Raw genomic sequence first — 25,396 nt, 5'->3', positions numbered from 1 at the left:
AGGATATCAGGACCTCCTTTCTTCCCTCGGGTACTCACTCCTTCTACCTTTGATTAAGGGGGCATCATATTTTCCTACTGAAGCAAAGGGAGCCTCAGATCATTCCAGTTTGTCCAAAGGAGGCTTAAACATTCGTTTAATTAGGTTGAGGAATCCCATACAACTTCTGAACATCTCTGTGAGTTTTCATGTCGGTGGCTTCTCTGTAAGCTCTGTAAGCAGATGAATGTGTACCAAGTCCCTTTCAAATTTAAGGGTGTCTAGAACTCCCTTATTCCAAGAAGATAGAATGTATGCTTCTTCATTGACAAAGTATGCATGTCAAAGATTCTTCATTGCATCATTACTGAAACTACAGTTTTCCTTGAGCTGAACGAGAAGTTTGTGAAACCATAGTTCACAGCTTCCTGATACTGTAGACTGAGCCTCGGATATTTTTCTTATTGTTTCCCAGATTTCCCTTTCAGCTCAGTTTTGTAGGTTCAGTAATGATGCAATGAAGAATCTTTGACATACACTGTCAAGGAAAAAGCAAACTTTCTATCTTCTTGGAATAAGGGAGATCTAGACACCCTCCAATTTGAAATGGACTTAACACAAATTCTTCTGATTACAGATCCTGCAGAGAAGTCACTGACATGAAAACTCACAGAGATGTTCAGGAAGTTGTATGGGATTCCTCAAACTAAATGAATGTTTAAGACTTCTGACAAACTGGAATGATCTGAGGCTCCCTTTGCTTCAGTGGGAAAATATGATGCTTCTTTAATCAAAGGTAGAAAGAGTGCATACCCCTGGGAAGAAAGGAGGTCCTGGATATCCTTGTGATGGGAGAGATGATCCGAGTATAAAAAATTCCATAATATTTTATGGAAAAATTAAATTGCTTACCTTAGCTGATGAGGCCTTAGCATTGCCTCACCTTCGAACTGTTCTTCAGTCTAGAATATCCATACCTTTAGCTGAAGCAGCAGGAGAGCAAATAGAGTTACCATGATTCATGATCACCATGGGTATGTGATCACACCTCAGCATGATTGCCTCCTAAGAATTATATCCAACCAACCAGAACTATGCTAGACAGATGATTTCACAGCAGGTCATGTGACTTTACTCAAGGAAGTAGCATAAGGTTCCAGGATTTGCTTTCTCCTCTTGATTTCTGTGAACTTTGACCAAAGGGAGCAATGCACCTTGGTCAGAGGTAAAATATCCCACAGGCCCTTGAGCAGTAGGGATTGTTATGAGAGCCTATTGAGTCAAAGGGCTGACTTTGAAGGCCCCAATCATCAGAGGAAGAAAAATACCACCATTTTGAAAAGGAGAAAGGCCCTCTACCCTGTTGGACAGTAGGGGAATATTCCTGTTTACCTTCTGTAGAGGAGGTTGGTCCAGGAAATCCAAGCTTCCACGACTTCAGATAACTCTAGAAAATTCTTGTCTCTGAGGACTCCATTGTTGACTTAACATCGATCTGAGGTTTCTTCTAAAAATTGGGCCAAAGTACCTGGCTGTGTTTCCTATATATAAATGGCCTTGGATCCAGGCTGAGCTTTTGATTCAGTGGCCATGGGACTTGAATCCAGGGTTGTCTGGTTTTTTTTTGTTTGTTTGTTTTGTTTTGTTTTTTGTTTTTTTTTTTTTTTTTTTTTTTTGGTGGTTTAAGGTGTATTTCCTAACCAATAAAATCTGAGAGAGAATTTCTGGTCTCTCTTAGTTGAGTGGTAAACCTGAGTCAGCCCTGAACAAAGAGAGAAGCTCCTGTGAATTCTAGGTCACAAGGATCCTTGTAGGTCACACTACAGGTGAGCCTGAATGTTTGAGATACACTCTTCAGTGACAAAGTCAGTTCTGTAGCTTGCTTCATCAGAGGGGCATGTCTCAGACATCTCCAGTGCAGACAGAGGAAGAATAAAATATATTTATTCAAGGTCAGCTGACCCCTTTGGCATACCCTAATGTAAGGGGCTACTATGGTTAGAGGAAATAAGGCTAAGGCCCTCTTCAGAAGATATTCCAACTAGGTATCAGGCTCCTTGTCATCATGGGTTTGTTTACTTCTGAGGGGGCATGACTTGATGGAGTTATTAGCTGGAGACATAAATTGTCCTTGTTCTAGAAGGGTCCATCTGAGACCCCATTGTGACTTCATCAGTTCTATTGTATGCTGATCATAAAAGGGCTGTATCTGTGGCCTTCTTGTCAAGGTCTGAAGTCCTTTGCTTATTATGTCATAGGTCTTAGGACCTCTTCAAGTCATTGAGGACTTATGGGACACCTTAGTTCTGAAGTGGTAACTCTGAGGTCAATTTGAGCAATTAATGAATGTTTGAGGTTTCAGGTTCTCAAAGGAATTGTATGTTAATGCTCCCTTGAACACTGGGGAATTTGTTACACATTTGATATTGAGAGGGTACATCTGAACCACCCTTGAGTTACTGCTGAAAGTTGTGAAGCACATTGGTCCTATACAGTTAAGATGAAGGTCACTTAGGCTATTGGGGAAGATCTGAGTATCCCTGGTTCACAATGGACAGGTCAAAAGCCCCCTTGATCCATACAGAAATTTGGAAGATCAGTAGTTCTTAAGCTGTAGGTCTGATGCCTACTTGAGAATGACTAGAGTGCATTTAGCCTCCTGGTTAAGACAGAGTATGCCTGAGGACCCCTTGAGAACCTTGAGAATGATTTGAGCTCCAATTCAGAGATTTGGGGAAGTGTGAGTTTTCCTGCTTTTGTGTCAGAAACACAATTTGAAGGACCCATGGACAGAATGAGAATGTTGACATATCCCAAAACTATTAAGGATACCAATCTTTAGAGGCAAAAGTCCCATACCATGTAGGGGAAAACAGAAATTGCAAAGACTCTTGTGTCAGAGGAAGATCAAGAGTCAAGTTGGAGAGTAGAGAAGGCCTGAAAATTTCCTTATCTAGTCTTCATGGGAACCAAGAACATTCCTATCATGCAGGCCAGGGAGCAGTGTAATCAATCTCCAACACGCTAAGAGGCAGTACTTAGCTAGGTCTCCTGATAACTCAGTTGCCTATTTTTGAACATCGCATGGTTTGTTATTTCTGCTGACCAATTTTAATATAAATATAAATATATATATATATATATATATATATATATATATATATATATATGTATATATACATATATATAATTATATATAATATATAAATATATAAAATATATTTAAATATATATATTCTCCTGGGTTTATCACTTTGCAGGCTACTCTTAGGCATCAGGACCTCAGACATCCATGTCCTGTTATTTGGATGGAGGTCATTAGGTCATCAGATCAGAATAAGATGCACTCAGTGCAACTTTAATAGAGGGAGTTGTTTTTTTCACCAACTAGGTCAGTTCAAGTAGGCCTAGATATACAGTGGTCAGAAGAAGCACATGTTATTCTCCATGAAGAGCACATTTTATAGCATGCCATTTTGACTACAAATTGTAGTAAGAAGGGGGAATACTTAGCATTCTTTTAGTCAGAAGAACTTACCTGATGCTTCAATGTGTATCTGAGGCAGCTAGAAATAGAAGTTGTAAGTTTGATAGATGGTGGATGAGAAGAAAAAGTATTAAACTCCTGCTGTTTATATGGGGCACAGAGTGGGAAAATATAAGGGTGACTTTTAGATTTAAAAAAGAATTGAAAAAGCCATGGTAAATGAGAGTAGGGCCCAGGCCACCCTCTTGACATGGGCTGCCTTAGAGCTTCCATTTGGCAGGCTGGGAAGCTCTAATGCCTCCTTGGGAAGAAGAGGAAATTCGGAGGCTTCCTAGGGCAGAACTTGAAGGTGTGACCCACTGTTGATTATAAGACACATTTCTGAATACTTTTCTGTCATAAAAAGCTTCTCTAAGACCCAGTGTCTTAGATGGGGCATTTGAGAGTCTATCTCTTTCAGCCTGAAACATTCTGAGGCTGCCTGAAACAGGGGGGACATATCCAATGTCCCTTTGGTAAGAACTAGAAAGTCTTAATCTATATTGTTCAGTTTGAGAAGGACTGATAGCTCCTTTAGAGGAGAAGATATAACCAGTATATCTCCTACTTTGAAGTGGGATCCTTTTGAGATTGCTTCGAACAAAATGTGTGTATCTGTGGCCCCCAAGGTCAGAAGGGTTATAAAGGGGGTATCCAGATTCATATTGGAGTGCTGGGTCTCTCCCTTGGTAGGAGAGGGAAGGTACCAGGTCCTCTGGTTGACATATGATATGACTGTAATTTCTTTGTCTAACAGGGAGTGATGTTGTACTCCCTTTTGGAACTGGTGGAGGGATGAATCCCCATAAGATAGGAACCAAAGCTGTGTGCTCCCGTTTGGAACTAATGGAAGGTTTCTCTCCTTCTTGGACAATAGGAGCATGTTTTGAGCTCTCCTTAGTAGAAACAGGGTGGCTGGTATCCTCTTGGGGTGATGATGAGTGTTTGACACCCCCATGGGGACTGTCTCCATCTTGAGATGACTCAATGCCTTCTTGGTCTGCAGCAGACCTTTTCAGTGCTCCATGGGTTTCAGAGGCATTCCTCTCTCTTCTCCTGGTAAAAGTAGTGTGTCTGGGAATCTCATGAGGAGAGGTGGAATGCCTGAGGCTCTCTTCATGAGAGTTAGTGGTTTGTGTGCACTCTTCAGTAGAGATGGAGGATGCTATGCCCTCTTGGGGAGTAGCTTTAGGTTTCTTATCTTTTTTGGAAGATAAAGAATATCTGAGCTCTCTTTCTGACAAAGAAGATGGTTTGCAACTCTCATGTTCAGAATTGGAAGCTTGAGTGTCCCTTTGGTCAGAAGGGGCCTCTTTTGATGTGGTTTTAGTAGACTTGGACTGTCTGTGAATGCCTTGGGGAGGTGGGGGACTTCTGAGGCCCTCCTCAGGAGATGGTGAGGATCCACAGGCTCCTTTGGCAGAATCTGAAATGGTGAAGTTTCTGTTGGTCTCAGTTTCAAGCTTTGCACCCCTTTTGTCAGAATTGCAACCTCTTAACCCCATTTTGGAAGAATGGCAGAGTTCCCAGCCCTCATCTTCTGATGGCACAGATTTCAATCCTGATTGGTCTAAAGAGGCATGTCTTGATCTTGTTTCTACCATATTAGAATGTCTGGAGCAATCTCCTGGAGAGGGAGAAGGAATGACACCTTCTTTAGGAGGGGAACTGGAAGTGGGACTTGAGTCTTTTTTGGCATACTTGAAAGATGTGAGGCTACTTTCAGCAGAAGAGATACGTTTTAAGACATCAAGTTCTGAAAGCGAAGTTTGGATATACCCTTCAGGAAATGGGACAGATTTCAATACCCTTTTGGTAGAATTGAAAAGTCTAGGGCCTTTCTTGGGAAAAGAGAAACGCCTCTGGCGTTCTTTATGAGGAGAGATAGAAACAAAGTCATCACGTGCACAAAGGGACAGTCCGAGAAACTCTGTTGAAAAGGAAGTTTCTACAGTGTCTTGGATAGATGGCGTAGGTTCTAGAAGCCCCTGGGCTGGTTGAGAATGTTCTAGAGTTTCTTGTGGAGATGTGGGTGTTCCCAGAATCCTTTCTTCAGATACTAAAAGACCCAGAGCACCTTCATTAGTTTTCAAAGCCCCAGAGCCCCTGGCACAGATGGCAAAGATTCTACAGTCCCTGACACAGAATCTGAACTCATAGAAATGCATTGGGTAGATGGCAGGGGTTCTTCTGACTCTGGACTAAGTGATGAAGAAGGTTGAAACCTGAGGGAGTTTTTTGCAAGTGACAAAGGCTCTATAATTTCTTGGGCAACAGGTGCTATTTCTGCAGTGTTTTGCACACATGGCAATGTTTCTAGTGTGCCCAGGGCAGATTCAAAAAGACCAAGATCTTCTGGATTAGATGGTGAATATCCTACAGTCTCTTTATCCAAACAGGTTCCTGGGGGCTCTTGGGATAACAAGGAAGTTTCTGGAGACCCTTGGGTAGATGTCAATGTTCCTAGAACACCCTGGGCAGACAGGGATGAGTTGAGAGATAATAAGTCAGGCTGTGGCACTGTCAAATCCAATTGGACAGATGGAGAAGATCCTAGACTCACTGTAGTAGATGCTGAAAATTTGAAATCTGTTGAAGAATTGGATATTCCTGGCTTGCCATGCATACAGGTGTAACCTTCCAGATTCCCCTGTAAAGACAGGCAAGGGCCTCCAGCTTCTTGAACAGATAACAACGGTCCTGGATTCACTTGAACAGATAGAGACATTGTCAAAGGCCCTAGGGAAGATGATACAGATCCTAGTGTTCCTTGTCCAGATAAAGAAATTACCATAGGACCTTTGGAAGAATGCATAGATCCTGAAGATTCTGAAGCAGGTGGATCTGTGTGTTGGGCCCTTTGAGCAGAATTCAAAGACTCATTTGGTCCCTGGCATGAAGAAGAATGTCCTAGAGTACCCTCTGTACGTTTTGAGAGATCAAAAGTCCCTTCTACAGAAAGGGAAGTATCCGAAAGGCTTAGGGAAGAAAGTAAGGGAATAAGGTGGGCAGATATTGAAAGTTCCAGAGGTGAGCCACCAGATACCACATGTCCTGTGGTAGATGTTGAAGATTTTTGCACACCTGGTGCAGATGATGAATATCCTAGAGGCCCCTGGGGAGATGGCAAAGGCTCAACAAAGCCTTGTGCAGTTGCAGAAATGGTCAGAGATCCTTGTTCAGATTCCAAAGTTCCTGTTGTCTTTTGAGCAGGGTGGGTATATCCCTCACACACTGGAGTAGATGGTGAATCTGCCACTGTGCAGGGTGTAGAGGTGCACTGTGTTCCTGTACCTTGTGTATGTAAAGGACTTGAAAACCTTTGGGGGGATGTAGAATGATGGGCAGAACTTTGCTTAGATGTGGATTGACATACTGTCCCCTGTGTAGATAAACAGGGACCCACAGCTCCATGAGCAGAACCTGAAGATGCTTGAGTTCCCTGTTCTGTAGAGGAAAGACCCAGAGGATTATAAGAACCTTCAGAACATTGTAATGTATTTATCATTGCCTGGGCTGAGATCGAAAGTTTCAGAAGCCCCTGGGATGATTGCAAAGGTGCTAGACACCCTTGACTGGATGCAAAAGTTTCTGCCCCTACTTGGGTAGAAGATGAATGTCTACCAGGTTCTGGAGGTGATGGTGGCAAAGTTCCTAGAGTCACTGACACAGGTTGAGAAGATGCTACATCCTCCCTCACCAGGGGCGAATGGCCCAAGGTACTCTGTGTTTCTTTGTCTTGCCCCACAGAAAAAGTTTCCTCTGCTGCCCTTGAAAGTTCCTTGGGCTTTTGAGAAGATAGCAAAGCTCCTAGAACCCCTGGAGCAGGTCCAGTAGTCTGTGGGGAACATGATGTGCATTGTCCAGTATGTTGAGCAGGTGGAGAAAATGTAAGAGCCCTCTGGGAAGGAGTGGGATGTTTCAAAGACTTTGGAACAGATGACACAGTTTCTATATGCTTTTGTTTGGATGTGGACGTTCTCAGAGACTCTTGGGCAGATAGGGAAGTTCCCAGAACCCCTTGTGCAGATGACAAAGATCCCAAAGTTCCTTCTGCAGATAAGGGAATTACCAGAGGCACTTGGGCACATGGAAAAGTTCCTAGTTCCTGCTTGTCACTTTCTTTATAACCTAGAGTCCCTGAGCTAGGACACAAAGGTTCTTTAATCCCCTGGGCAGCTATGGGCTTTCCCAAAGTGGTTTCTGCACAAAGGGAAGCTTGTGCACACACCTGAGTAGATGCTGATGGTAATGGAGAAATTTGTGCCAATGCATGCGGTTCAAGAGCTGCTTGGGAATATAGGGAACTTGACACAGTTTTTGGCAAAGATGATGGAGGGGCTGGACTTGCTTGTTTTGGTGAGGTTTGACCAAAAGGCGTCAGGGCATGGGGCAAAGTTCCTGTAGTCCTCGGCACACACTGTGACCTTCCTAAAGAACCTGAGACAGAAGACAAATGCCTATGAGTAGTACGCTGGGCAGACTCAGATGTTCCCAGAGTCTTTTGAGAAGATGATGACTGCTGGACAGGATGTTGAGTACATCGTGACTGGCACAGAGTTGCCTGAGCAGATATGCAAAGTTTGGTAGACAGAAAATGTGCTAGATCACTGGAGACTTCTAAAGAAGATTCCTGAGATCCATGATCATATAGTGAATGTCCTGTAGGCTCTGAGGGACATGGCAAATGGCCTGTAGTCCCTTGGAAAGAAGGTGAGGTATCCTGAGATTCTACCTTGTGTGATGAGTGCCCTAGCTCTTTTTGGGTAGATGTTGAATTCTCTGGAAACTCTGGGGTAGATGGCAAAGAACCCACAGTTTCTTGGACAGCCATAGAATGTTCTAGAGGCCATTGTTTACATCCCACAGTTGTGAGAGTACCTGCTGTCGTTAGGGGAGCTTTCTGAGCACATTGTGCAGATGATGAAGGTTTCACACTCCCTTTGGAAGATAACAATGGTTTTTTAGTTTTGGTACTAGAAGAAGATCCTTGTTTAGATGGCAAATTTTCTAGAGTCCTAGTTTCAGATTTGGGCAGTTGCCTAGCCCCTCTCAGAGACAGAGAATGTTTTTCAGCCCCTTGATTAGATGGCAATACTTTTTCCTTCCTATGGGCATGTTGAGTAGATCCTAATGCCCCTTTATGACATGGTGAAGGGCCTCCAGTCCCTTGTGCTGATATAGATTGTCCCAGATTGTCATTTTCTGATTGGTATTCTGTCCCTTCCCCTTGTTCAGATACCAAAGGCTCTAGGGTACCTTGTGCAGAAAGATTTTTAGATGCTTTACAAGGCGTGGAAGTTTTCAGAGATGTTTGGGGTAATGGCACACATTCTAAACAATTTTTTTTAGATGTGGACTTTCCCTTAGACCCTTGGAACTTTAGAAAAGGTTGCGTAGTTTTGAAGTCTATTTTGGAAAGTGACAAATCACTTTGAGCATGGCAAACATGTTCTGGAGCCTTTTGGAGAGATGAAAATATTCCCTGAAGCCCTGGAGCAGATGGTAAACATACTAGAGCTTTTGGGGTAGACAGAGAAGGCCACTGAGCCTTTTGGGAAGATACGGATTGTCCAGCATGCCCTTGGGTAGATTGGCAACTTACCATAGTCCCTTGGTCATTTGTGGAACATTCCAAGGCCTTTGGGAGAGACATAGATGGTGTGGGACTCACCTGAGGATTAGTTACAGCTTTTGAAGTTCCTTTGGCATCAGGAGATGATGCAAGCCCCCGTTTTGCAGAAGGAGGAAGGTCGAAACTGTCTTCATCAGATGGGAAACTTCTGAAGCCTCCTTTGTCAGAAGGATCAACTCTTAACCTGTTTTTCCTAGAAACTCGATGCCTGGGGACCACTTTGTTAGAGAGAGAACGTCTACCAGTTCCCCCCAGAGAAGGCATGTAAAAGGAACACTCTTGGGTAGGTGGAGATAATTGTAGAGCACCCTGTTGAGATATAGTACATCCTAAGGCCTCTTGCTGAGATGGAGAAGGTCTTAATGTGCCCTGTGTACCTGCGCAAGTCTTGACTGTGGCTTCAGCATGTGGGGAAGGTACTAGAGCTACCTGTGTAGATGTGGTCTCTCCTAGAGCACCATGGACATATGTGAGAGGTCTAAGAGCCTCATGGGCAGGTAGGGAAGTTTCTAGACCTCCTCCTTGTGTACATGTGGAAGTTCGAAGGGAACATTCTTCAGCTGAAGAAGGGGATAACACCTTTTGTATAGAAACATCAGGCTTCATGGCCATTTGGATGGGCAAAACAGCTTCCAAGCCCCCTTTGGAAGATAAGGTAGAATCCACAGCCTTTAAAGTATTTGGAATATGTTCTGGAGACACTTGTGGGCATGGAGAATGACCAACGGCCCTTTGTGCAGATGAGGAAGAGTCTATAGCACCTTGTGTAGTTGGAGAAGATGGCTGATCCTCTTGAAGAGATAGGGAAGTTGCCATAGCCTCCTGTGAAGTTTGGGGAGATCCCATGGATTCTTGTGCATAGGTGGAATCCAAGAATTCCCTTTTTTAGATGTACAGGATGCTACAGACCCTTGTGTATGCATATCATGTCCCACAGCCCCTCTTACAAATGGGATTGGATCCAGAACATTCTGTACAGGTGGAATATGTCTTAGAACAACTTTTGTAGATGTGCCACATCCATAAGCCATTTCTAAAGATGGAGCTGTGGCTAGAACTCCTTTTGTAGATGTATTCTGTCCCACAGTCCCTTCCTCAGTTGGGTTAGTACTTGGAGAAATTTGTACAGGTTTGGAAAATTCTAGCATATCTGATGTGTTAGTAGAAAATTTTAGAGCCTCTCCTACTGATACAGAATGATCTAGATTCCCATGGGGAGGCAGGGAAGGTTGTATCGTCTCAGCACACTGTACAAGTATGGAGCTTGCATGGCTCACTGGCAGTGTTTTGGTACAACCTTGACTCTTTTGGTCCTGATGACAAGTCAGGAGGGCCCTTTTGGATGGTAGGGGGTATATGAATAATTCTCTGTCAGATATGGACATTTTGAAGCCCAGCTGTTTAGAAGGAGCATCTTTCATTGTCCAATTGCTGGAGTGGGAATTTTCAGGATCCCTTTTCACAGAAGGAGAATCCGTTATTCTCCTTTTATGTGGGAGAGCAGACTTGAGAACATGTCTTTGACCATCTCCTGTAGAGGGAGACAATCCTAGTGCTCCCCTGACAGATTGGGACGGTCTCAGAACCCCTGGTGAAGATGGCGAAGGTGCTAGATGACTTTGTGTGTGTGCAGAAGGCACAAGAGTCCATTGGGTGGCCTCGGGTGTTCCCACCACATCTTGTGTCTGTGTGGAACTCTCAAGAACTCCTTCTGAAAATGACAAAGGTCCTTGAGCTCCTGGTGTAGATGTTGGAAGTTTTTTCTCCACTTGGGCAGGTGTGAGCGTTGTGAGGCTCACATGGGAACTTGTGATTGCATTTAGCCCCCTTTGGACTGTAAGAGATGATCTAAGCCCATTTTTTAATGGTGTGGGACTTTGAAAGTCCTCCTGGATTAAAGGGGAAGTTCTGAAATCCCCTTGGTCAGCAGGGTCAGTTTGCAAGCTCACTTTACTAGAAGCAGATTGCTTAGGGCACTTTGGGGATGAGGGGGAACATTTTTGGCTGTCTTTGTGAGAGGACTTATCTCTCTGCCCTGCTTTGGCAGCTGTCAAACATGTTAAACTCTCCTGGGAAGAAGTGGTACGACTTAGCTCCATTTGTGAAAAATGAGAAGTCACTGATCTTACTTTTGGGAGAAGAAGGTTTGGAGCTGTCTTTTTCTGATTGGGCCTGTTGTAGGTCCCCTTGACCAGAGGGGTCTTGCCCAACATGCTTTGGAGGAGAAGTGGAAAGTTTGGAGACCTGTAGGGTAGGGGATAAGCTTTTGAACTTCCTTCTGGAAGAGGAGACATGTATGATTTTCCTTTCAGGACAAGTGGAAAGTCTTTAGGATGCCTGGGCAGATGTGGAATGTCCCACAGACCCTTGAAAACCTTTGGTTAGTTCCAGAACATTTTGGTGGAATACAGACCATCCCTGAGCATCTGGAGGAGAAGTGGAAGGTCCCAGAACTCCTTGGCTAGATAGGGAAGGGTGTTGGTAACCTTGAATGTGTGGGGAAATTACCTGTTCACGTTGGCCTGCAGAAGATGAGCCAGGCACAGCAAAAGAATCAGCGGAAGATGACCCAGTCACAGCAGAAATGTCACGGGAAGATGTTCCAGGCACAGCAGAAGAATCAGCACAAGATTTTCCAGGCAGAGCAGAAGAATCAGCAGAAGATGACCCAGGCACAGCAGAAGAGTCAGCAGAAGATGTTCCAGGCACAGCAGAAGAATCAGCACAAGATGTTCCAGGCGCAGCAGAAGAATCAGCAGAAGATGTCTCAGGCACAGCAGAAGAATCAGCACAAGATGTTCCAGGCAGAGCAGAAGAATCAGCAGAAGATGGCCCAGGCACAGCAGAAGAATCAGCAGAAGATGTCTCGGGAACAGCAGAAGAATCAGCACAAGATGTTCCAGGCAGAGCAGAAGAATCAGCAGAAGATGGCCCAGGCACAGCAGAAAGGGCAGCAGAAGATGGCCCAGGCACAGCAGAAGGGTCAGCAGAAGATGGCCCAGGCTCAGCAGAAGAATCAGCACAAGATGTGCCAGGCAGAGCAGAAGAATCAGCAGAAGATGGAACAGGCACAGCAGAAGGGTCAGCAGAAGATGGCCCAGGCACAGCAGACGTGTCAGCAGAAGATGGCGCAGCCACAGTGTGATCTTCTTTGAAGTTTGAACTGGCATCTTCAGTACTGTGTTTTGTAGATGTTGCAGGTACACTTCGAACCAACTGGTCAAAGTCCATAGGTTCTTCAAACCCAGTAGACACTGCCCGGCTTTTCTTCACCTTCCCAGGTATGGACACAGAAGATGAGGCCACTCTTTTTCTGGTGGCAGGCTGTAAAACAGATGGTCTGGTGTCCCTAGTCAGTGGGTTACTCATGCCCTCAGGAACCCTCAGAGGCAGTGGAACTGTCAATGTCCTGTTCTCTTTCAGATCCCTCAGGCGGTCCAGGGTAATCTTATTGGCTGAAGCCTTTATAAGATCTTTGAGTTCCTGTAGCTTTTCTGTAACCTTAGCATCTGGTTTCTTGAATCTCTGGTCTTCATAGGGCTTTGTGCACCTGAACTTGTGCCTAGTTGGTCTAATGAGTCCCGGAGGTACAAAGTCCTTCGGGTTTCTGCTGATCAAGTGCTTCCCCCATTGGGGGACACTGAAGGGGGTCCCAGGCCGTGGAGGCTGGGAACCCTGCAAGTGCTTCCCCCCTTGGGGTAGGGTGTGAATATCCGGTTGGGGGACACTGAAGGGAGTCCCAGGCCGTGGAGGCTGGGAAAACGGAGGTCTATGGTCAGAGGGTAAAGTCCTTGCTGAGGCTCGCTGGCCTCTCTCCACACGTCTGGCCATTTTAAGTCATTAAGGAAATTGAAAGAAGAAATGGGAAAGGGTCTACTACCCCTTGAAGGGGCAGCGAATGTACTTGCCAATGGTGATTCACAGAAAGTAGCAGTTAAGCAGGATCGTTTGAGAGCGACTTTCTCTCCCGAGAAATGTGGACGCGTCCAGGAGGTGAAGGGCACAGAACTAGAGTGACCGTTGTTCTCGAGAATCAAGCAAAGTTCCAACGCAGCTGTCCTTGGGCCTGCACGGGCCTGTCTCGAGCTGCCTCACCTGGCAGTTCTGCTTGCAGTAGCAGGGCAATCATCCAAGCGTTCTGAATGGGGAGGGACACTGAGGACTGTCTTCTTTAGAGTCCAGAGTGCTACCTGGTCTGGTGCCCACTGTCAGTGGCCATGACAAGGAATTGTTGGAGCATCATGATTGGAAAGGGCAAGGGGTGCTTAGGAGACTGTGCTCTCAAGTCCCATTTGTGCCAGGATAGAACCCTCTAACCGGAGGCCATCGATGTTGCAGTGATGTCTGTTGGAGCCTTGTAGCTGGATGGGAAAGGCTGATCCAGAACCTTGCTAATCAGAGTCTGTGGGGGCTAGACAGTCACTTGCATTTGTGTTACTTTAAGAACAAGTGAGAGAATTTGAATAGAGCTTAGAATGTATGGAATGACATTACAGAGAGTATTCTGTATTTTAAAGATGATCTATTCTAGATATATTTATGACAACTCTGAGCCTTCCTGGATGCAGAAAGACATCTCTAAATGACTAAATAATACTTACTCTGCAATATTACTATTGTGCAAATAATATGCTATAGATATTATATTATATTATTATATATTATTATATTATTATGATATTATAATATATTATATAATATATTATATTATAGATATAGATATTAGAGTACAGATGCAAGTTGTATTTCAAACACTTCCATCTATGTTTGACTAAGTGCATTAGATTCAGAACACAGATGCAGTTGGACTCCTGAATGTAGCAACCATGGCCTTAAACAATTGCTTTGCCTGTCCCAGTTTACAGGTTGAGTTCCTGTAACATTTACATATTTGGCTTACTTTTGGAAGGTCATCCAATTCTCCTGAAGACACAATAGACTAATGACTCACATTAGTGGCTCTGCCTGGGCCGTTCGCTTTCATTCCAGTGACACAGCTGGAGCATAGTTGCACAGAATGATATTTGAAACCCTTAGCCAAGTTGATTCTTTGAAAAGTCATGTTTGTATATCAGTTGATACACTGAGAAAGTATAAAATTGCTTATACATATGAAGATACCATTTTACTGACATGAGAAACTTGATTTGGTGGTTATACACCTTGCCAGTGTATTTGAGCAGTTTTTGATCTTGATGGATGAAGGGCATTTGTTTAGGTGCTATATTTGATTTTTTGTGAATGATTTCTGTTTCCCTTTGGCTACACAACCAATAAGCCTTGCATCATTCAGAAGCACAGGGGTACTTTCCTATCATTTAATTATTTCCCTGTGCCATTAGCTTGGTGCTTTGCTCCATTCTTTCTCCTTGGAATTTCCAAATGCTTCATTACCCACTTTCTTGGTTTAACCCCAATATATCCCAATAATTTCAATTTTAAAGGCATCTGCTGCCAGGAAAATCTGTTCTTTTCTTTCAGTCTGGGGTAAATTCTGTTCTTGATTAATTCTGTCTTTACAGTGCTTATCCTCATACTAGTAAATACCATAACTTTTGTCTCACTTATCTGAATTTCCTGTTGGACTTTGACAATCTTTGAAGAGATTGAATTTACATACCAGAATATTCTGCTAGGCATGACTCAACAAAATTGGAAAATCTGGATGAAATGGACAATTTTCTATACAGATACCAGGTACCAAAATTAAATGAGGAGCAGATAAACCATCTAAACAGTCACATAACTCCTAAGGAAGTAGAAGCAGTCATTAAAAATCTCCTCACCAAAAAATGTCTGGGGCCAGATGTTTTCAGTGCAGAATTCTATCAGACATTCAGGGAAGACCTAGTACCAATCCTCTTCAAGCTATTGAATCAAATAGAAACAGAAGGATCACTACCCAATTCATTCTATAAAGCTACCATTATGCTCATACCTAAAACACAGAAAGACTCAACATTGAAAGAGAACTACAGACCAATCTCTCTTATGAATATTGATGCAAAAATACTCAATAAAATTCTCTCAAACCAAATCCAACAACACATCAAAACAATTATCCATCAAGATCAAGTAGGCTTTCTCCCAGGAATGCAGAGATGGTTCAGTATTCAGAAATCCATCAATGTAATCCACTACATAAATAAACTCAAAGAAAAACACCACATAGTCATCTCACTAGACGCTGAGAACGCATTTGACAAAGTTCAACATCCCTTCATGTTAAAAGTCTTGGAAAGATCAGGAATTCAAGGGCCATATCTAAACATAGTAAAAGCAATATACAACAAGCCAGTAGCCAACATCAAACTAAATGGAGAGAAACTTGAAGCAATCCAACTAAGATCAGGAACTAGACAAGGCTGCCCACTCTCACCTTAACTATTTAATATAGTATTGGAAGTCCTAGCTAGAGCAATTAGATAACAAAAGGAAGTCAAAGAGATACAAATAGGAAAGGAAGAAGTCAAAATTTCACTGTTTGCAGATGATATGATAGTATACTTAAGTGACCCTAAAACTTCCACCAGAGAACTCCTAAACCTGATAAACAACTTAAGCAATGTGGCTGGATATAAAATCAACTCAAACAATTCAATAACCTTCCTCTACTCAAAGGAAAATGGGCTGAGAAAGAAATTAGGGAAATGACACCCTTCACAATAGCCACAAATAAAATAAAATATCTTGGAGTGAATCTAACCAAGCAAGTGAAAAATCTGTATGACAAGAACTTCAAGTCCCTGAAGAAAGAAATGGAAGAAGATCTCAGAAGATGGAAAGATCTCCCATGCTCCTGGATTGGCAGGAATAACTTAGTAAAAATGGCCATCCTGCCAAAAGCAATCTACAGATTCAATGCAATACCCATCAAAATTCCAAATCAATTCTTCATAGAGATAGAAAGAACACTTTACAAATTCATTTGTAATCACAAAAAACCTAGGATAGTGAGAACTATTCTAAACAATAAAAGAACTTCTGGGGGAATCACCATCCCTGACCTCAAACTGTACTACAGAGCAGTAGTGATAAATATTGCATAGTATTGGTACAGAGACAGGAAGGAAGATCAATGGAATAGAATTGAAGACCCAGAAATGAACCTGCATGCACACCTATTGTCACTTGATCTCTGACAAGGGAGCTAAAACCATCCAGTGGAAAACGGTCAGTATTTTCAACAAGTGGTGATCACTCAACTGGAGGTCAGCATGTAGAAGAATGCAAATTAAACCATTCTTATCCCCTTGTACAAAGCTCAACTCCAAGTAGATAAAGGACCTTCACATAAAGCCAGATACACTGAAACTAATAGAAGAGAAGTTGGAGAAGACCCTCGAATACCTAGGCACAGGGGAAAAGTTCCTGAACAGAACACCAATGGCTTATGCTCTAAGATCAAGAATCAACAAATGGGACCTCATCAAATTGCAAAGCTTTTGTTAAGGCAAAGGACACTGTCAACAAGACATAATGGCAACCAACAGATTGGGAAAAGATCATTACCAATCCTACATCTGATAGGGGGCTAATATCTAATATTTACAAAGAACTCAAGAAATTAGACACCAAACAACAAAATAACCCCATTAAAAATGGGGTACAGAGCTAAGCAAAGAATTCTCAACTTAGGAAACATGAATGGCTGAGAAGCACCTTAAGAAATGCTCAACATCCGTAGCCATCAGGGAAATGCAAATCAAAACACCCTGAGATACCATCTGACACCAGTTAGAATGGCTAAGATCAAAAATTCAGGTGATAGTAGATGCTGGCAATGATGTAAAGAAAGAGGAACACTCCTTCATTGTTGGTGGGGTTGCCAGCTGGTACAACCACTCTGGAAGTCAGTCTGGCAGTTCCTCAGAAAACTGGACATAGCATTACCTGAGGATCCAGATATACCACTCCTGGGCATATACCCAGAAGATGCTCTCCATCATATAACAAGGACATATGCTCCACTATGTTCATAGCAGCCCTATTTATAATAGCCAGAAGCTGGAAAGAACCAAGATGTCCCTCAACAGAGGAATGGATACAAAATATGTGGTGCATTTACACAATGGAATATTACTCAGCTATTAAAAATAATGAATTCGAAAAAAATAATGAACTTGAGAAATTCTTAGGTAAATGGATGGAACTAGAAAATATCATCCTGAGTGATGTAACCCAATCACAAAAGAACACACATGGTATTTACTCACTGATAAGCAGAGATTAGCCCAAAAGTTTGAAACAACAAAGATTCAACTAACAGACCACATGAAGCTCATGAAGAAGGAAGAACAAGTGTAGATGCCTAGATCTTTCTTAGGAGTAACTAAACACCCAAGGGAGCAAATATGGAGACAAATCGTGGGACAGAATCTGAAGGAGCTGTTGTATGGAGACCATTTCACCTGGGTATTCATCCCATGTACAGTCACCAAAAATAGATGCCAATATGGATGACAGGAAGGGAAAGCTGACAGCAGCCTGATAAGGCTGTCTCCTTAGAGGTCCCCCAGAGTCTGACATACCCAGAGGCAGATACTCACAGCTAACCACTGATCTGATCAAGGGTTTCCCAATGGAGAAGTTAGAGAGAAGACTGAAGGGTTGGTGGCCCCATGAGGAGAGCAACAATACCAACCAGCCAGAGCTCCCCAGGGTCTAAACCACCAGCCTAGGAGAACATATGGATGGACACATGACTCCAGCTGTATATGTAGGGGAGGATGGCCTTGTTGGGCATAGTTGGGAGAGAAGATCTTTGGTCCCATGAAGGCTGAACACTGAGTGGGGGGTAGGTGGGTGCACACTCTCATAGAAGCAAAAGGAGGGGGATGGAATAAGGGGTTCCTGGGTGGTGGTGGGAATGCAGTAAGGGAATAAAATTTGAAATGTAAATATTATATCCAATAAAAGAGGGGGGGAAAATGAAAAGTGGTTAGAACCAACATCCTTAATAAAATGTCAGCCCTCTTAAAAAATTATCTTGATACTAAAATTTGTTTTGAGAATTGTAAATTGCAGAATGATCAGCCTTGGTGTATCTACTCATCAAGCAACCTGGGAAGACCTGCTAAAACCTCTGATGTCCTGGAATTCCATCTTGATGCAGTGAAGACACAGCATCAGAGGCTTATCAATTTACTCTCCCCCCACTCCTCTTCTAATATCTCAAAGCTTATAATCAGCTTGAAGAAGCTAATGAAGAGTCAGCGCCCCTATTCCCTGGGCTTGGGGAATGAGGTGGTAAATGTTGGGCTGTCTTTCTAGGGGAAAGTAGTGGTTTTGTGAGAATAGAGAGGATTAGCTAGGATTTATTGCATAGCCATAACCTATTGGTAGAAATCTGTACAATTATTATCAAGATGAAGATATAATTTCTTAAATGGCACTAATTTACTTTGATTACAAATTTTAAGGTTTTCATTGGTATGAGCTTCTTATTGATATAAAAGTGTGAAGAATATTGTTACTCTCATTGGCATTGTACCAGTATAACACATTTAGGAATACAAGGCTTAGACCAAGTCCTTCTTTAACTTTTTTTTAACAGATTTGAGATGGTTAGCCTGTGAGTTAAGGGACTATAGCAAATTCATGGCTTGGAGTTTATTGTTAGCGTGTTTTCTGTGTTTTCTATGTTTTACTTAGAAATAGCTGAGTGGAGTTAACAGACAACATTTCAGATTACCTCACATGGATAGTTTGTTTTCAAAATGTCAGAAGATCACAGAATTGACATTTCTGTATTAATGTTCATTTTGATTAGAGACCTGTCTGCTCCTGACAGCTTCCTGTATTGAATTCTAAGATGAAATTGAGCATCTTTGGAGTTACTACAGTTGTGGTGAGACAGCCACTAGACAAGAATTGCCTCTCTCCATCTACAGACAAATTACTGTCCAGAAAAGGACACACTTGCAGAATGGTCAACTGATTATATCTGCCTAGACAGAGTAATCAACCCTTAATGATTCTGCAGTACTAAGGTCTGTCAGATGATCCTGGGCCAGAAGATGCTCCAATGTTTTGTAGTAGAGGGAGTGTCCAGATGTTCAGAGGTCTCTATAAATTGGCTAAGGTTTAGAAGCTATGCTTTGTGCTTCCCACAATTATAGTTAACTCAGTCATTCTGCATTTCTGACGGGGTTGAAAACTTATAGTCTCATAGCCAGTCCTGGATATTTACCTTGAGAGAAAAGATTTGAGTGGGTAGTTTTCAGCTGACATTCATTCTAAAGCCAAGGAAAAAGCCAGGTTCAGAACTAAGTGTTTTAGTTAGGATAGATGACAGAGGTTCTGGTTAGTCAACAAAAGGATGGACTGGGTATTAGGACTATCTTGTACCTCACTGGTACAAATTGACATAAATATGCTCTAATTGTATTTTGAGAGAAAAGTTTTATTTTAACAGTAAGGGTGATATGTAGGAGAAACTAAGGTGGGAGGAATACTGAGAGGAAGAGAAGGAGTAAGGAGAAGAAGGAGAGGAGAAGCTAGGTGATGAGAGAGAGAAAGAAGGGGGAGACAGGGAGGCAGATGTTCATGTATCTCCACCAGTCAAAGATAGTTGATATATCTAGGTTGGGTAGTAGGTTACACCTCTGATTGAGCATTACCAAACTTATAAAGCCTTTGATTAACATATTTTAAAAAGGGTATAAATGCAAAAAGGAAAAGGGGGCATGGGATAGGGGTTTTCTAAGAGGGGGAATGGAGAAAGGGGATGGCATCTGAAGTGTAAATAAAATATCCACTAAAAAATTTCTATTGCTGCTTCTTCAAAGGTGCCCTGGTGTTTAGTACATTGCTTCTTTGTTCTCCATATTGATTTATATCCCTATGGCTCAGAATACCCATGTTTTCTCACACTGTTACCCACTCATATTGCCATTCTATAGTTTGAAGCTCAGTTTGACCCATTATTGGCCAGTGGAATTTGATGTGTTTCTCTGATGCCTCTGGAATATTTCCTGAGTCTGAACATTTCACTCTGTGCCTTTGTATAGTACATAGAAAGGCGGGGCACCTGGAAATGTAATAGTAAATGGACAAGCTCACACTTCCACTTTTTGTATATATTCCCTGGCATTGCTGGGTGTGTTCAGGGTTATCAACTAGGAAGAAGAAAGGGATCCTGTATTCCTTCTACTGAAGTAGTCTGGCCAGAAAAGCCACCATCATTCCATCCTCTGGGATTTAGCTGCTTTCTCCTCCTGGTTTCCTCTACTCCATGTTTCTTTCCTGTGTGTTACCTTCCAGTGTGACAGAGAAAGGTTTGATCTCTGTATCCCAGAAGTACGAGCTCATTGAGAAGAATGCAGTGTGCTGTGGAGACTCCTGGCCTGAATGCATGTATATAATGTGTGTTTGCTCTGGGCAGGCTTTTTCTCTTCTACCATCCTATCCTAATTAACAGGTTATTCATATCCTGTCTCATGCTCATCAGCAGTCTTTTGAGGTTAAGTGTGATTCCATGTACAAAAACACTGTGCCAACTCAAAAAGAAAAAGGGACAAAGACTCTGTGGAGTAATTCTTTTACAGCAGGTGTCCATGAACTCAAGGGTAGTTACTAAATTAGTGGTCCTCACATGTGGTGTGTGCTGCATGTGCAGCTCTCTCTGGTGTCATTCTTAATATTGTTTCTTCACAATCTTCCCATGTAGTGTTGAGTTCCTAATACACCCCTTTATTCTCCACATGGGAAGCACTTCCAACTACTTGCCCAGGAAATCTTTGGGATCTTCATATGGAACACACACACACACACACACACACACACACACACACACACACACACACTTCCCACCCCCACACAGGCATGCACCAGTTAAACTGTAATTGCCTTGGCTACCTCAAAGGCAATTTCTAAAGGCACTTCTAAATCTACCTCTGCTACCCAATGTCCAATCAAGGAAGTGGCCAGTGGCCACTTATCAGAAATTTCACATGGCTCTTTGGCCTTATCTACTGAACCTCTTATGTCCATCCATCTTTCTCTCCCATGTCCTGGTGGTTCCTTTCTTCTCCCTCCTGATTCCTAGCATTTGCAACTCTGTGGTCCTGACCCATCTCTCTTTACACAGTCATTGGCCACTGGCATCTTTATTGATCAATCAAAATCCCATTGGGAACAAAGACCTTTAAGTTTTGGACACACATTTCCCAGTTGAATCAAGCATTAGAACCAGTCCCAACAACCAATGTAATAGTAAAGCCTCCAATTCATATAATCTGTATCTTTAGAGAACAACATTACATCATACCACAACACCACATCTAATCACACCACACTATAGCACATCACCACACACCATAGCGCACCAGAATACACCACAACACATCACCGCAACACACTACATCACACCACATCACACTATAGAACACCACACTACACCACACTACACTACAGCATATACATTCTTGCGCCACCCGACACACAGATTGATATAAAGAGCAAATAAAATTTGGACATTTTAATGCATTTTCTTCAGTCTTTATGTTGTACTGTCTTCCAAGTGTTTCTCTTTAACCTCTATAGACTTGTCTCTCTTTTAAAAACTTCCTTTTGTCCTGATGAAAAGTATGTGTCATGTTAACAAACCAGTTTTTCTTTGTATTTTGTGTGTTAATCCCCTTAAAGTCCTAAAGAATAATTTATCTACACGTAGAAATTCAAGGTGGACAGCTGGTTTATTTCAACATCTGCTGTGCCACATTCTCTGGACTATTTGACTTCTTGAAGTAAATTGTGTGTGTGTGTGTGTGTGTGTGTGTGTGTGTGTGTGTGATTTCTAACAGAAACAGGGTACAACTTTCAATGGTTTCAAGATGTTTTCCTTTGTTTCTATTTTCTGGTGTCTTGGTTTACTACAAAATTTTCAGCATATCTGTTTTTCTACTATGTGTTTTTTCACAAGTAGATTTACGTTCTCTTTTCATGTCACATATTTCATTGTGCTCTCTCTGTCCAACCTCCTCACATCTTGTCTACTACTGTTTGTCCACTTTCTAGATTCATGACCTGCACACACACACACACACACACACACACACACACACACACACACACACACAGTCTCTCTCTCTCAAATACACACAAACATAGAAACACACACACAGACACACACACATGGACACACACACATACACACACACACACACACACACCAGCAAGAGGGAGAAGGAATGGGATGAGGAACTATGAGACAAGGACCGAGGGCAGACAATGTTTGGAATGTAAATAAACAAAAAAGAAATAAAATAAATTTTAAAAGAAAGTAGAAAAAAATGACTGAACATAGACAGCAACATTGGAGAACAAGGAACCTTCGAGGTTGGGTTGGATGTAAAGTATCTGATTATGGTGAATGCAGGGACTGCACCCTCCATAAAACAGACTAGGAGGGCATTTGTGGTTATGATGTGGTTATGTGAAGGTCCTCTGCATATCACCTAGGCTATTGCACCATTTGTTAATCTCGGTTCTGAGATCTACTTCCTGTGGTGGCCAGATGCCATCCAACCAGATAGCTTTCATGTCATCAACGTACCTCTGCACCCTGGAAATCAGTGATTGAAACTGTCAAATAGCAGCTGATCCCAATGCAGAGCCTGCGTGCCCAGAAGTGAAGAAAAGGGGCTTCACAGGAGATCACATAATGTAAGGGGAAGGATGAAAACTGTTTCCTCAAGGGGCGGGATCTAGACAATTCTGTGTGATTGGCTCTGTAACGCTGTGTCTGATCTTCAAGGTACAACCTTCTTCTGTACCTTTCTAAATGTATGTTTTTGCTGAAGAAGTAGTTCAAACCTACATTTGAGCAGCCATGAGGCACAGGACTCAGAGGGCTCCTGGTAGGCTCCCCTGAAGGGAGGGACATAAGGCTAAATGTAGCCCCAGGTGGCCTCTCTGTACCCATCAACGCAATGCCATCTTCAGAACCCCTGCTTCAAAATGGTGTGATGTTACTAACCCTGCAGAAAGACATTGTAATTACTTGGTCGTGATAGTCAAGTTATTGTGGGTGTGCCATGTTTGAAAGAAGATAAAATTTGTTACTATTCATATTATTTTGTTTCATTGAATAGAGATTGTTTTGTCCTATAAGCAATAAGGTTAAAATCCCATAAAAGTAGTAAACAAGAAATCATGAATGATTCCGAAAGAGATGATGCAGATCCCTTGAAACTAAAGGAAGGCAGCTTCCGGGACTGTGGCTTGATATAGGCTTTGATGAGTGGTATGCATGTGTGGGGCTGTAGCTCAGTGGTAGAGCACTTCCTTTGCATGCATAGGGTCCTGGGTTCGATTCCCGGTATTTCCACACTTCTACATTTTTCTTGTCAGGGACTTTTTTTTAACATAGGGTGTCACAGCCTGGACCATTTCCATGGAGACCTCCATAAACGGAGACTATGATAAAAAAGCTAATCGATGACCATGACAACAGTGTTCCTCTAGAACCCTGATGACATTTCCACGGAGACTTCCATAGCCTGGGCAGTACAGCGTGCTCAAGCCTCCAGGAATAGGTTTTGGTCACAGCTTGACCAAAGCTCTGCTTTCATGCTGGTGGCAGTTGCCTAGAGGATGTGCTTTCTTAGGTCATAGATAGATAACAAGGGTGAATGAGTTCTGCTTTAAGAAAATGAAAGCGAGGCCTGGGTGGAGCATTCCTAGGTACTGAGCAGAGAGAGGAGCCTTATGGTTGTCATAGTAACCTGGGGTCTTTTGGAGACCTTCTTCAATGGAGACCTAGTTGATGCAGTGAGAGAAGCATTCTCTCTTACCAAGATTTTGGGTTCCCAGAGATGAAAACTTCAATGTCCCTGAGGGTGGGAAGACAGTTGCAGGGATCCCAGACCCGAGTTGGCTCACTTCCACCTTGGGATTTGTGGCTAGTGAGTCCCCTCCAGAAAGAGAGAGACATAGGGCAGTCTGCCTCTCAGAGGGTGCTGTTCTGTACCATGATGCACAGGTGCCATTTCCGGGGAGGGGAAGTGAGGACGGGAGATAGGAGAGAATAGAGTGTGTACACTGTGGTCCCAGTATTCCCCTAGTGAAACCGGTATGAGAGGTGGGACATTAGGTGGAAAATTCTAAACAATAGTCTATGATGGTCCTGTATAGATGTCTCAGATGATTATTTACATATGCAGTTGGCTAGAATACTTTCTTTTCCTTTCTTTACTAATTTTTGGTGGTGTTGGGTTTTGTTTTTTGTTTTTGTTTGTTGTCTGTTTTTTAAACTTCCAGGTTTGCTTTGTTTTGAGACAGTATCATGGTGTCCTAGCCTGGCTTAGAACTCTAAATGATCCTCCTACCTCAGCTTCGTGGTGATGGGGTTTTAATTGTGGAAAACCTATGTGCTTTGGATTAACCAGTAATTTTAAGTTGTCGATTTTTGAGGTACCAACTCTACCAAGTGACCCTGGTTCTCCTCAGAAGCCCCAGCCATGCTGCTGTCTGCATACCTGACTTGTTAGTGTTGCTAACAAATCCCTTATAAAATGAGCAATCTTACTCAATGTCCCAGTTCACACAACAGCCCATGTGCAACCTTTCACATTTTTCAATTTCTGTTTACTGCTTGACTTTTGGAAGCTTTTGGCAAGTTCCAGAAAAGTTGCTACTGGATATGAACTGTTCAAATTTTTCCCCTAGTCATGGACTGAAATATTCTCATTTTTTAACCAATGGTAACTTTTATATTTTATAGATTTCACCTTCTCCAGTTCTCCAATTTTGGTTTTCCTTGCTGTTTTTCTGTGAAATATTCATGTAGCATCACGTGATAGAGAGTGGGTTTTTTTTCCTGTGTCATGATATATACTTTATTTGATAACTGTGTACCTGCAAATTATATTTTAATATTTAACATATTTTATTTGACAGCTGTCATAGCCACAAATGCCCTGCTGTTCTGTTTATGGAATGTGCAGCCCCTGCATTGACCATAATCAGATACATCTAACCCAACATTGAAGGTTCCTTGTTCTCCAATGTTGCTGTCTACAACAAGAGAAATTCAGTAATTTCTCCTCTTTCTTTTTAAATTTACTTTATTTTTAAGTGATTTTCTTTGTTTACATTCCAATCATTGTTTTCCCTCGGTCCTAGTCTCATAGTTCCTCATCCCATTCCTTCTCCCTCTTGCCTCTGAGAATGTGCTCCCCTCCTGCCTCCTCCTTACCTAGGGCCTCAAGTCTCTTGAAGGTTAGGTACATCTTCTCCCCTGAGGCCAGACC

General features: G+C 42.5%; 2 pseudogenes; both read right to left on the bottom strand.

Annotated features, from left to right (window-relative positions):
- Window positions 1-2,435: 2,435 nt before the first annotated feature.
- Window positions 2,436-5,010, bottom strand: LOC117701243 (uncharacterized; annotated as a pseudogene).
- An 8,163-nt stretch (window positions 5,011-13,173) lies between these two features.
- Window positions 13,174-24,936, bottom strand: LOC143441088 (presenilin-associated rhomboid-like protein, mitochondrial pseudogene; annotated as a pseudogene).
- Window positions 24,937-25,396: the final 460 nt, after the last annotated feature.

Source organism: Arvicanthis niloticus (assembly GCF_011762505.2).
Source record: "Arvicanthis niloticus isolate mArvNil1 chromosome Y unlocalized genomic scaffold, mArvNil1.pat.X SUPER_Y_unloc_11, whole genome shotgun sequence".
NCBI classification, from domain to species: Eukaryota; Metazoa; Chordata; class Mammalia; order Rodentia; family Muridae; genus Arvicanthis; species Arvicanthis niloticus.
Note: the sequence above shows the minus strand (reverse complement) of the source record. Positions and strands in the feature narration are given on the sequence as shown.